This window comes from Pteropus medius, unplaced genomic scaffold (genome assembly GCF_902729225.1).
Source record: "Pteropus medius unplaced genomic scaffold, Ma_sr-lr_union100, whole genome shotgun sequence".
NCBI lineage: Eukaryota > Metazoa > Chordata > Mammalia > Chiroptera > Pteropodidae > Pteropus > Pteropus medius.
The window spans coordinates 17,020,127-17,032,800 of record NW_024349799.1 but is presented as its reverse complement, the minus strand read 5'-3'; the positions used below and the strand labels follow the sequence as shown (position 1 = coordinate 17,032,800).

Sequence of the window (12,674 nt, the reverse complement as noted above, 5' to 3'; positions counted from 1 at the left end):
ATAAAGGTTTTCTCTGTGAAGGTTAGAAGACCATAGTACATTTATGAAAACCTTCTGCCCTAAGTATTTTTTATGTGTACCCTAAATACCTCATATCCCGGAAACTATTATTTATATGTTATTGAGAACAAAGATGGTTTATTTTGCACGCCATTTTATCCTTGAGGATGGGCTTCACATCCTCAAGCTGGATGCCTCATGGCCACAAGAATAGCTGCTGCAGCTCCAGGTATCCTAACACTTCACAGGCAGGAAGCAGGTAAAGCAAAGGCTTCATCCTCCATATTTTATTCAGGAAGCCCCCAGCAGACTTCCCCTTAAACCTCGTTGGCCATACATGGGTCACATTGCTGTCCTCGAACTGGAAAAGAGGATAGGCATTGCTGAGATTGGCTTAAACTATTTATGATTCGTGTACTGGGCTGGGACACTTTGCTACCTAGAGCAAAATCAGAACTCTGTTAGCAGAAAGGGGGCACCTGTATGGGGTAGCCAGCTAACAATGCCACGTATTTTCTCAGGCTCACAACAGTCCACTGAAGTGGGCCTTATTTTTATTCCCTTTTTGCAAATGATGAAACTGAGACTCGGTCCTGTTTAGTAACTTTCCCAAGATCACACGACTGGTAATGATAGTGGGGGTTTAATCGCAGATCTGTCTCCTGAGAGTGTGCTCTTAATTGCCATATGCCCTTAGGTACCTGCTATCTGAGTATAACCACCCCAAGCCATGAGCCTCTTGGGGGAAGAAGGGACCACGTCTTCTCTGTCTTTGTATTTCAGCAGTGTCTTCCAATTGACAGAAGCTCAGTTGAATTGCTTTGAATACAAAATCATTCAGTTTTGATACTTGCTGTTTTATAAGATGTTTTAAAACCAAGAGTGCAAACTTGCCAACAGTATCTTTAAAAACTACACCTATCCCTTCTTGTATACTGTTTTCCATTTACCCGTGCTGGGTTCCTGAAGTCCTGGGAAGAATTCCAATGTAAATATCAATGATGGAAATCTGGGGGAAGGAGAGGAGGGTGAAAGAATAATTGAGGCCTCAAAGAGTGTTAGTTCCTCATTAACTGTGGAGCGATGGAAAATTCTTTGTTCCTGCCTATTGGCGTCTTGCCTCCAGGATCTGGGTGGGTATTGCCCTTAGCCAACTTCCTGGTCAGGTCACAGACAGTCTGATCAGAGAGAGTGTGTCTGGGGAACAGAGAGTAGAACCAGGCTGAGTCCCTGGGAGTGGATGCAAGAAAAAGATGAGCCCTGAGCATCTGTGGCCCAACAGGCCCATGCATACCCCTCTACATTCATCAGCTGACTTAGCACTCGTAATGACCTGTTTCCCATTTTACAGCTGTGAAAACTGGGGCTCAGAGAGGTGAAGTCACTTGTCCAAGGCCACACAGCAGAACTAAGATTAAAAACTAAAGCCCATGGACTTCTCAGGTGGAGTTCTTTTCCTAGTCAAGGGTGATTACTATCTCAGGGACCTTGAAGAAGGTGCTGAGGGCATGTTGAGGGCCAAGAAGGACCCCAGCCCATCCTCAGAGCTTTCACTAGACCATTTAACTCAGTGGTCATGAGCAGGGGTTTTGAGCCAGAGCCCAGTCTTGTACTATTTGGGGACCTGGACACTCTTCTTTCTGTCCTTAGCACAGTGGTTAATAGCTTGGGCTCTGGGGCCAGATGGCCTTGGTTCAAAGCCCTGCTCTCGCCAGGTACCAATTGTGTGGCCTCTACCTCATTGTGCAGCTCTATAAAGTAGGAGAATGAGAGAACCAGCTCTAAAGGCTACTTGTGAAGATTAAGCAGTGCACTCAGCCTGATGCCTGGCACTTAGCAGGCACTCAGCTCTCATTCACTTTTGCTATTTTATGCCCACAGAAAAGATAGTGCTGTGAGGTACCCGAGGCAGATTCTTCTTCAGGATACAATCCTCTCCTCCACCTCAGCAGCTGGCTTTAGGAATAAGAGACCCAGGAGGGCTTAGGCTGATTTGGGTATGCAAATAAGGTGAGGCTAACACCATGGAATTAAAGGCAAATGGAACCCAACTTGCAAATTTGGGCATTTTCATGGAGTGTGGTTTTTGAGGCCAGAGGATGAAGCCCAAGTGAAGCTCCCCACCTACCACCAACCCCCACTGTAGACGACCAGGCCAGCATACCCAGCCACTCTGAGAGGGACCATACTCACTGGTCACACAGATGCCCTTGGTCTGCTGGGCCTGGGCCGGGTCTGCCATAAGTCACGACCTCAGGGAGGGAGCCCAGAGAAATAGAGGACATGCCAAGGTCACCCAAAGAGCTGGCAAGAGGGCAGAGAGCCCCGCCTGTGCGTCTGCCCAGGGGCTGACCATGGCCCAGGTGTCAGGTGTCTTAGGCACAGTGCCCAGCTCTGCCACAGTGGGGATCTGGGTGCCTTTGCCAGCTTCCCTAACCTCTCTTGGCCCCACCTGGGGACGTGGAAGGGACCCAGAGTACTGGGACTGACCTGGCAAGAGGCAGCGCCCAGGCTCTTGGCCACAATGACAGGATATCCCCAGGGAGTTGGGCTGGCCGCCACGTAGGGAACACCAGGGCGGAGACCTGGCACTGCTGATGAGAGGCGCAAAAGGGCACCGAGGAGGGAAAGTCAGGACAGCTGGGCCCTGAGAAGGTAAAGGACAGGCCAGTGTTGTCAGGGAAACCATGACTACAGGCAGTGAGGGGCCCACAAATAGAGATCTGAGTTTTTCCTCTGTCACTAGTCCAGGAGCCAAGGGCAAGCCCGGGTCTCCTGCCACTTCATCTTGATTTGCTCCTGTGTGGGCAGTGTGAGCAAGTTCCTAGGGACCTGTGAGCTCTAGATACCATCTGCCCCACCCTCGCATCACAGAGACCCTGGGTCCGGAGGGGAGTGGGTTCTTTCTCAGATTCCCAGGAGGGCCCAGCCTTGCTCCAGGAGTTCACCAGCCCCCCTAGCCTAGCCCCAGGCCTGGGAGGCACCCTCTGGGTAAGGCTGAATCAGGGGCCAGGAATAGCTCTCCAGGCTAAGGGACTGACCAAGACAAGCCTTGCCCTCAGGTGCCCCCAAGCCAAAGGCCTTTCCCCATACCAGGAAGCAAATTCCAAGTCTCAAATTCCTTTTCAAGTTGTGCCTGAGGCTTACAAGGCTGGTCAGGTATAACAATTTAAAAGGCAAATAGGGGTTTTGTGTTTTATCTTCTTATAATCCACTGCCAGCTGAGGCGCTACAGGCAGACTGGTCAAGCATGGCCTGGAACTGGAGCCCCCTCCTTGCCAGGCAGGGCCTTTCACCTCATTGGCCAAGGTGCTGATAGGCACAGACTAGCAGAGAGACTATGCATTTGTGCCAGACACCGTGGCAGAGAAAGTAACACAGAGCTAAGAAGGAACCCAGCCTGCTGTGTGACCTGGGCAAATTCCAGCCCCTTGCTGGGCCTTAAACCCCTGTGCGTACAATGGGCGTGCTAACTCTTAATATATCCTGTGGTGAGAATGTCACAGCTCGAGAATGTGATGATACTCATTTGTTCTTTCACTTTCTAGTATTTGTATCTCCTTTCCTTTTCTACTCTTATTGCGTCGGCTAGAGCCTTGTTCATTTAACTAATATCTCTGAGAGTCTAGTAAATGCCAGACCAGGTGCTAGGCACCGAGATGCAATGATGAGTGTTACAGACACAGTTTCAGCCTCGGGAGATTCCCAGACTAGAGGGCATCTTTACAATGTGGCCTTCAGGCACTGGGCCTCCCCCATAGAGACTTTGAGATCATTCAGATGCAGCTCCTGTCCTGGAGTGACACGCAGCTGGGTGCTGCAGATGAGAATTCAGGCAAATATGGAGAAGCACACAAACACTGGGCCACTCAGGAGACACAGGTCACTGGCTCCTGAGGGGTCAAAGAGGACTTTTTGGAGCAGGCAGCATTTGAGCCTGGCTTTCAAGAGTGAGGAGGGTTTAGACAGGTAAAGATGAGAAGAACAAGTTATCCAGTACAGGACCCCGCACCGGCGAAGACAGGAAGGAAGGAAATCTTGGAGCAGAAATGGAGAAACAGGTCAAAGTGACTGAAGTATAAGGTGCTGAGGGGCCAGGGGCACCAGATAAGGCTGTCAAGCTGAGGAGTTGATTTTAAAGATCATAGGGAGCTGCAGAAGGCAGCATGAAAATAGCAGCTGGTTGCTTTAGGAAGAGGAATCTGGTAGCAGCAGCAAGAAGAGGCAGGCCTAGAAGGAGGAGGCACACCCTCACATGATCCGCTCCCCCCTTCCTGAGGTCGAGAGGGTGTCTCTGTCCACCATTGGTAGGGAGAGGACAACTTCCTCTCTTCAGCCTGGCCGGGGAGATAAGGGGGCAAGAACAGGAAGTTGCTTCAAGGAGCTGAGGAGCGAGAAGCCTGGACCAAGGCCCCCACCCCCACCCTGTGCAGGACATTCTTGTAGAGGTGGATGCAAGGGGTAGGAGGCCAGGCCCCTCAGGCGAAAATGCAATGGTCCAGGTATCCTGGGCTAGTGGAGAGGTCCTGGGTGCCTGCTCTGTCCTGCTGCTGACAAAGTCTCTACTTCCCCAGGTCCCTAAAGGCCAGTGTGCTCCCTTCCCAGGAAGAGGCCCTGGAGTTTTCCTGCATTAATTCAGTCACTGAAACACCCTCTCTGACACCTCCTGGGAACCGAGGTGAGTGGGGCCAGGTGCGTGCCCTCAAGGGGGTCTACAGACAGGGGAGCAGGCAGACAATGAACACCAGGGTACTGTGAGCTTGGAGGGTTCATGAAGGCTATGGGAGCCCTGTTGGCTTTAAGGGTGAGGGGTGGCTTCCGGGACTAAAGGAGTAGTAGGAATGAGCACTGAAAGAGTGGTGTTCTAAATAGAGGTGACAGCATGAGCGAAGATCTTCCCATTGTGTGCAGGGAACTAGATGTGGCCCTAATGTGGCAACATGGAGGAAGGAAGTGGTGAGGATGAATGGTGGGCAGAGGAAGCTGGATGCCCCCTGAGGGCAGGGCTGAGGGGAGGTGAGAGGGTGTGGATCCCCATCTTAGAGGACAGGGAAAGGCTAGGGGCACAGGGTTGGTGGGTGGCTCCAGGCCAGGTGGGGCCCTGGATCCAAGAGGGTTGGTGGGATGTATCAGGGATTTGAACAGTGGTTCCCAAGCCTAAACGATTGAAATAGAAGAACTTGGGGTTGGGGGCAGGTAGAGGTAGCACATATGAGGGTCTCCCACCCTGAACAGCTGGGAGCCAGTCTTCTCTGCCCCCTTTCCAGAGGCAGGCTGTCAAAATGAGTGGGGATGGGGGCTAAGACAATGGACAGCAGGGTGTTAGGGAGCCTGGGACACCTGCCCTCTGGGCCCCCATGAACCTGGGGAAGAGGAAGGGAGATCCTCAAGTCTCCAGGGCCATTTGCATTTTGAGTCAAACCCATTTACAAATCAAAGTGGGGTGATTAGAGGGCAACTCTGTCTTCTCTAAGGATGGCCACTGGCTCAGCCACTCCCACGGCCTGCACTGACCTGACAGACAGGGAGACTGAGGCGCAGAGATGGGTAGGCACTTCTAAGGCCTCAAGGCCAAGTCGACTTTCCCCTGGCTGTTCCTTCAGCCCGGAACACCTTTCCCTCCCCTGTTCCTTCAGATTTCAGCAGAAGTGTCGCTTCTTGATCTCCCTGACTGGAAGAAATCCCCGCTTTCTGTCATGTTCTCAAAGCACCACTGGCCACCCTGCAGTCTGTTTCTAAGGGTGGTTACTTGGGATCGGTGACCTGCTCTATTCCCGGGTATGAGCTCAGGGAGAACAAGGACCATCTCTCCAGGGCCCAGCACTGTGTCTGGCGCATTCTGGGTCCTCGATAAGTATTTGAGAAGGAAAGAAAGAAGGAAGGGAGAGGAGAGAGGAAAGGAGTGGAGGGAGGGAGTGGAGAGCATGAAGAAGAAGCGAAGGAAGGAAGGAAGAAGGAAGGAAGGGAAGGAAGGAAGGAAGGAAGGAAGGAAGAGAAGGAGGCTGGAGGAGGGAGGAAGTAAGCTGTGACAACAACAGGGTCAGAACCCAGTCCTCCTGTTTCCAACCCTCCCAAACTCTGGCCTGGCACTTGTCCCCTGAACTATTGCCCTAGGGTGGGGGTGGAGCCCCATGAGGCCAGGCTGTCCTAAGTTCACTCCCTGGCCTTGGAGGAGACCTCCCTGGCCCTGGCCCAGCAGAGGCATCCCAGCAGCTGAACACTGCGGAAAGCCATCAGCACATGGACAGGATGCCTGGCCTGGGAGTTCCAGCTGAAGCTCTTCCTTGGCCTTCTTGGCTCCTCATCCCTGTTTGAGTCCCATCCTCTTTCTGGGCCTCAGTTTCCTCTTGTGCACAATGGGGATGTAGGCCTTGATCCGTGTGGCTTCGTTGAGAGCCAGTCAACAGTGCACAGTTAAGAGCATTGAATACACAGAGTTGGGGTAGCCAAGGAAATGAGTTTGCAAAGTGAAGAGAAACTCTAGGGAGAGGAGCTGGAAGAGCGGTCTAGGCCAGGAGAACAGCATAAACAAAGGGGTGAAGCTAGAATGCTCAAGGCCAATTTGGGGAATTTCGAGACCAATTTTGCCTGCACATGAGTAGGAGCCAACTAGTAAAGGGCTGTGATTGCTGGATTGGAGAGTTTGGACTTTATGCTGCTGATAATAGGGAGCTAAGGAAGGTTCTTGAGCAGAGGGGTGAAGTAAAGAAAGCACCAACTCAGTCAGGCAATCTTGATATATAGAGGTAAGTCTGGAGGCAGGGAGGCCCTGGAGGAGGCTGTAGGAAAGTCCAGCTAAAGAGAGAAGGTGGGGCCTGAGCTCAAGCAGTTACATTAAGGGGGAGGCTGGGGTAATGGAGCATACAGAAGAACACCCTTCTGCACCCAGTCAAAGCCCCGTTGATCTCGTACTTTCGGAGGGACTCCCAGACGGGCAGGCTGGTGGGGTCTTTGGGAGCCTGGGCTCTGGGGTCAGACGAGCCCAGGTTCGAATCCCAGCTGAGAGCCCTTGGGCAAGTTTCCTAGGCTCTTGGAAACTCAGAAAACTCTTTTTCCCCACAAAATGAGAACAAGGCTGGCTACATAATTTGCAGGCCCGAGGGCAAAATAAAAATGTGGAGTCCCTGTCAACAAAAAGGGGAAAAAGTGCCATTAAAGGTACTAAAATACGAAGACTTTTCCTTTCTTCTTCAGTCTCATCTTTACTGGTCATGATTTTTTTTTTTAATTGCTATTTAATCTAAGAAAAGAAAAATTCAAAATTTAAATTATTAACGTGAATTTTACCAGTCGTTTTTGTTTTGTACAACATCCATTTTACATGCAAAATGAGAGCACTTCACTCATCTGTGTAGTCACTAAAATTATGCAAGTCGTATTTCATAGCTCACGCGCGCGTATTTAGTTTTCACCAGAACAGTGGAAGTGCTGCATGCACAACACTTACCAACCTGTTCTTATTTCACTTCTTGACATGCACACATCCTACCCCCACTCTCTACTGATGAGTCAGGAAAAGGAGCTGTGGGTTGCCCTATCTTTCCCTTTCCTTCTGGGGCATCATTTTTTAATATAAGTGGTTGGCAAATGTAGGGAATAAGAAAGGTATGGAAGGGTTCCATGATCCCTTGTGTTTCTTAGAACACGCTGCCTTCTTTCTGCATTTGAAGCAAGTTTTGGTACGAAGGAAAGCGTGGCCTCTCGGGGCTGTCAGCACCCCCACTTACTCAGCTTACACATTTTCCCTTATACCGATTTGAGTCTCATTGAACTCCCACACATCATGAGTCCACCAGAATTCTGTGCTCATGGAGCATCACAAATGCTCTGTTTGAATGGGACAGCATATTATGCATGTCCTCCCTGCTCACACATATGCTTCATTGACTTCACCTACGAAGACCAAGTTCAGAGAGAAAATTGTTAAGAATTTCAAGACAGTGATAGCAGTGCATTAAACCAAACACAGGGCCTTTCTGACCCCCGGGCCCAGTGCGATGGCACAGTTTGCATGCCCATGAAGCTGACTCTGCTAGAACTTATCCCAGCATTGTTCTGAGGATTCAGTGAAATGATGTACGACAAGAACTTAGCCCTGGGCCTAGCACATGGTGAGTGCTCAGCTTAGGTGGCCTGAGGCCAGTCAGGGTGCTAGGGCATGGCACTAGTGCCAACCAAGGAGGCTCTAGGACAAGGTCCACAGCAGGGACTTCTGGGAAACCTTCCTCTCTTGGCCCCATGTTCTCCACCCACTTCGCCGGCAGCTTCTTCTCAATCTCCACGGTAAGTCTCTTTCTCATTCTCATAATAATAATACCAGAAACCATTTATTGAACACGTACTACTTCTAGACACTTTGCTTTACCAACATTCATCAGTTAGTTCTCACAACAGCTCTTTAAGGGTCAACTCTTTCATTTTCACATGGTGGAGACCCAACTGAAAAGGGAATTTACTGACTCACATAACTGAAAAAACTAGGAATGGATCTATATCAGATAGGTGTCATCAGAAATCTGCCTTTCTCCATCTCTGCTTCTCTTTGTGGTAGCTTCGTTGGCAACCAAATTCTACCCTCATGGTGGCAAGATGGCTGCCAGCAGCTCCAAGCTTACATTACACCAGCTTCACCACCACTTTAGGGATAGAATGAAAATATTTTCCCCAACATTCTAACAAAGATCCAAGTTGATGGCTCTGATTGGCTGACTTCTGGTCACATGCTCATCTTGAACCAATTAATCTCTATAACCGAGGAGTTGTAGGCCCATTATTTGGTAGGAAAGAGTCATGAGCTCACTCCTGTATCTAGGAGATGGGATCAGTTCTATGGGAATAATAAGGATTGAAGGAAGGGCATGGAAGAAAAGAAAACCAAGCAAGGAGGACCAATGCTGGATGTGCAACCTGCTTCATCAACTCTGGGAGAGAACTGTTATTATCTCTACATACGGCTAAGACTACCTGTTCACCAGATCTGTTTTCTTTTTGAGCACAGCTAGACTACATTTCCCAGCTACTTTTGCAGTTAGACGTGGCCATGTGACTAAATTCTAACTAATGGAATTTGAGAATAAATGATGTCACCACCTCCTGGTTCATATACTGATTGCTATCCTCCATGCTCTTTCTCCTTCCACGGGTTTGATACATACGAGTATGGTGAACTTGGAGCCATGTTGAAGATGGCAGAGCCATAAAACAAGGAGCCTGGTCTCAGTACCACCACTCCACCAAGCAGAACATCTGCTTTAGACTTTTCATGACTGAGAAATAAATTTCTATGATGCTTAAGTCCCTACGCATTTTTGGGTGACCTTGTTATAGCAGTTGGCTTACCCTAACTAATAATTACAGATGAGCAAGGTGAGACTCAGAGGGCTGACATGACTTGCCCAATGCCACACAACCTATAAGAGGCCAAGGTCAGATTTAAAGTTAGGTCTATGTGCCTCTTTCCAGGAAGAACCCTTTGGCTGCAAAAGACAGAAAGCTGTTTGAACTGTAAAAAAGGCAGATCTATGGGAAGGGCACAAAATTGTACCCTGTGGAATCTGAGGGAGACAAAGGTGGGAGTATAGTGAGGCTCTTGAGGAACTTGGGAGTCATTGTCTCTGTCTCTGTCGCTGCCTCTCTCTCTGGCACCATGTGGTATCTTGTCCCAATTTCTTGTTTCACGTGGACTTGATTTTCCTCTCTGCTCTCCCACTGCTGTACTTCAGATAACTCTGGTGCTCTAACTCTGGCCTAAGCACCCAAGGCCCTGGATATAATCTCTGGCTTAATGTTTAAACTCTCAAGGGAGAGTTTGATTGGCTCAGCTCACCTGCCTATAACTGAACAACTCCTGGGCCAGGGCCCTCCCCTGTCCACTCAGATTGGGCCAGGGATTCCATGGGTAGCTCAAGCTGCCTCCCAGCTTTCCCTCTTCAGCCTCAAACACACAGTTACCCTTAGACGCCTCTACCTGGAACCCTCTAGGCACCTCACATTCCACTTGGTCCCATACGCACTCCTTGACTCCTCTCCCCCCCTCAACTTGTTGCTCCCCACCTCATGGCGTACCCATCACCCACTTAGCTCCTGAAACCAGAAACTCGGGAGTTAGCTGTGACTCTTCACTTTCTCTCATCCCTGTATCTAAAACATTACCAGGTCCTGTCCATTGCAGCTCCACTCTTCCTTGGTCCAGATCTCCTCATTTTTCTTCAGAATGTTCATAGGGCCCATTCCACTTCTGTTCTCCCCTTCAATTCTTTCCTTACACCTGTTTCCATTTGGAAGCTTTTCTAGAAAGCAAATCTGACCCCATGTCTTCATTGCTTAAAAAGCCTTCAGTACAAAATCCAGGCTGTTATTGGGCAATCAAGTTTCTGAGTGTCCTAGCTCTGCCTCTCCTATCTATCCTCCTGATTCTTGTGCTCATGCTCCTTATGATCCAGCCATGCTGAGAGATTGAATTTCTGTCCCTGGCACACAACTGAGGTTTCCCAGCTCAGGCTGTTTTTTCTACCTGTAACACCCTCTTCTTCATGTGTCTAAATCTTTCCAGGGAAGATGTACCTTTCCCCGCAATGCTCCATTCTGGCCTCCTCCAGTAAGGTGGGTAGGCATGCCCTATGCCGGAAAGATGGTAAGTTCTGCCACCATCTGTCCTGTGGGGAAGTTAGAGAGAGCTGGGACTGAGTACCAGGCCAGGAACTCTCAGTACATGGCAGGTGGGAGGTGGGGAGGATAGACCTTCCCTTCGGACAGCATGCCTGTGACTCTGTCATCCTGGCTACCAGCTGTTTGCCCAGGTACAGATAGAGGGCATAATGGGGGGTATACCAGCAATTGGACAGGCAGTTGGAATGTGAAATGACTGTGTGTGATTCTGAAGGAGCTTGGAGGGACACCCAGAAGACATCATGGTGGTAGCCAAGCAGGTGGGCATGCTGACAGGTGTGTGAGCCTGCCAGTTGGGGGCCATAGTTGCTGACAGCTATTCACCCTGCCTGTGGTGGTTTGGAGGCCGAGTGGGGTGGGGTGGGCTAGAAAAAGGGAACATAGGCCAGCCTGCCAGAGCAAACAGACAGAACTTCTGGCCTCTTCTAGCAAATACCAACTGACAGCTGAGGGTAGGATGGGGTGGGAGAGGCTTAGGGTTAAGGTCCCTGGGGCTGGCAAAGGGGAATCGGAGCCCAGAATGTGTATGTAGGGAAGGAGTAGAGGGGTTCCCAGCTGCTTGAATGCCGAGGGTCTCATGTATCTGGAAGAGAGGTCTCTAGTAGGGAGCTGTCCGGCTCTGTCCCCACCTAGCCTTGGCTAACATTTTTCCTGGCAACTTAGGAATACAGGTGGGGCCATCTTTATGGACCGTAGTGATGGGAGAAGAAAGAGACAAGGTGGAAATACCAGAGATTTTAGACTTGAGATCTAAAATGTCAGGCTGGAAGGAGCCACAGCCAGAAAACCAGCATTCCCCTACCTCTACAGCCACAGGCTGAGGTCCTGGGAGTCAGTCTAGATCACCCACTGAAGGCAGCCAAAGGCTGGACCATTTGGTCCATCCAAGTCCTCTCTGAGTGTCTCTGTGCTCAAGGAGGCATACCAAACAGGACACAGAGGAAGAGCACTACGGCCCTGGAAGGAAGAGGTCAGGATCTGGGGGTACATATGGTCTGAGCAGGGGTAAGCAGCAAGGGGCTAGGCTCGATCCTGGAATTTATGGCCCTATGCAGCCAAGGTGGATCGCAAAGTCTGAAGCTCTGGACAGCAGAGGCCAGTTTGATGGGGTGAGACCTGCTGGGTCTCTCAAGCTGGAGAGGGTGCCAAGCCAATTGTTTTCTTTGCTCCTCCTGTTGGCCCGGTGACAGGGTACTGCCTTTCCACAGCTTGCTTCCCTGACCTGCAGCCCCTTCTGTCACCCCCGGGGCAGTTGGAGCTCAGGGAACACTGGCAGGAGTGTTCCTCTGCCCTCTCCTCCTTGGGCCAGGGCCACTGTCCCTGGGGGCCCTGGCCAGAGGCCTCCACCCTATCCCTCAGGCCTCTCTGGGGAGCCCCACCCCCACCCTGGCAGTTATATTTCCTGCTGGGGTGAGGGCGTATGTCTAAGGTAACAAGACTGGTTTACTTTTTATATACTGGTTCATTGTTAGAGATTCTGCTTGTTTGAGGAATAACCACTAAGCGCTGGACATTTGGAAAAGAATGAAGAAAGTACAAACATCAAAAGAAGAAAACAGCAGGTAATCTTTTCCGGAGGAGACATGCTTATTCACAGGCTTCTGGGTTCCCTGTCACCCAGGGTCTACAGAATTCGAGTTGGGGGTAAGAAGCCCCTCTGTGGACACCTCCGTTTTGCAACTTCCCAGAATCCCTGAAGGGCTCAAAAGAAGGTAGCTCTGAGACCCGTGCTCCTCAGCCCGCCCAGGCTCTTGGTCCCTGGGGGGCGCCCCGAGCTCTGATGACAGGGGCCAAGGCACAGGAACTCGGCTCCTCCAAGCTCGGTGCGCCGCTCGCCAGCGGCCTCAATTCTCTTTTCTGCAGAATGGGCGGGTGGTCGGGCCTGTGCGCCCCAGGGCGCTGCCGGGGCGGGGCGGCGGGCTCCGAGGGCGGCCGGAAGGGGTGTGAGTGCGGGGGCGGGCCCCGCGCCGCCCCGCCCCGGGGAGGGAGCCTGGGGCGCAGCATCC

At 50.9% G+C, this 12,674-nt stretch overlaps 1 long non-coding RNA gene across 1 annotated transcript; it reads left to right on the top strand.

Moving 5' to 3' along the window:
• The first annotated feature begins 4,391 nt into the window (after window positions 1-4,391).
• On the top strand, window positions 4,392-9,463 carry LOC120621090 (uncharacterized). The gene is made up of 3 exons (XR_005658081.1): window positions 4,392-4,502; window positions 4,575-4,678; window positions 9,159-9,463. It is a non-coding gene; the product is annotated as an uncharacterized LOC120621090 (long non-coding RNA).
• Window positions 9,464-12,674: the final 3,211 nt, after the last annotated feature.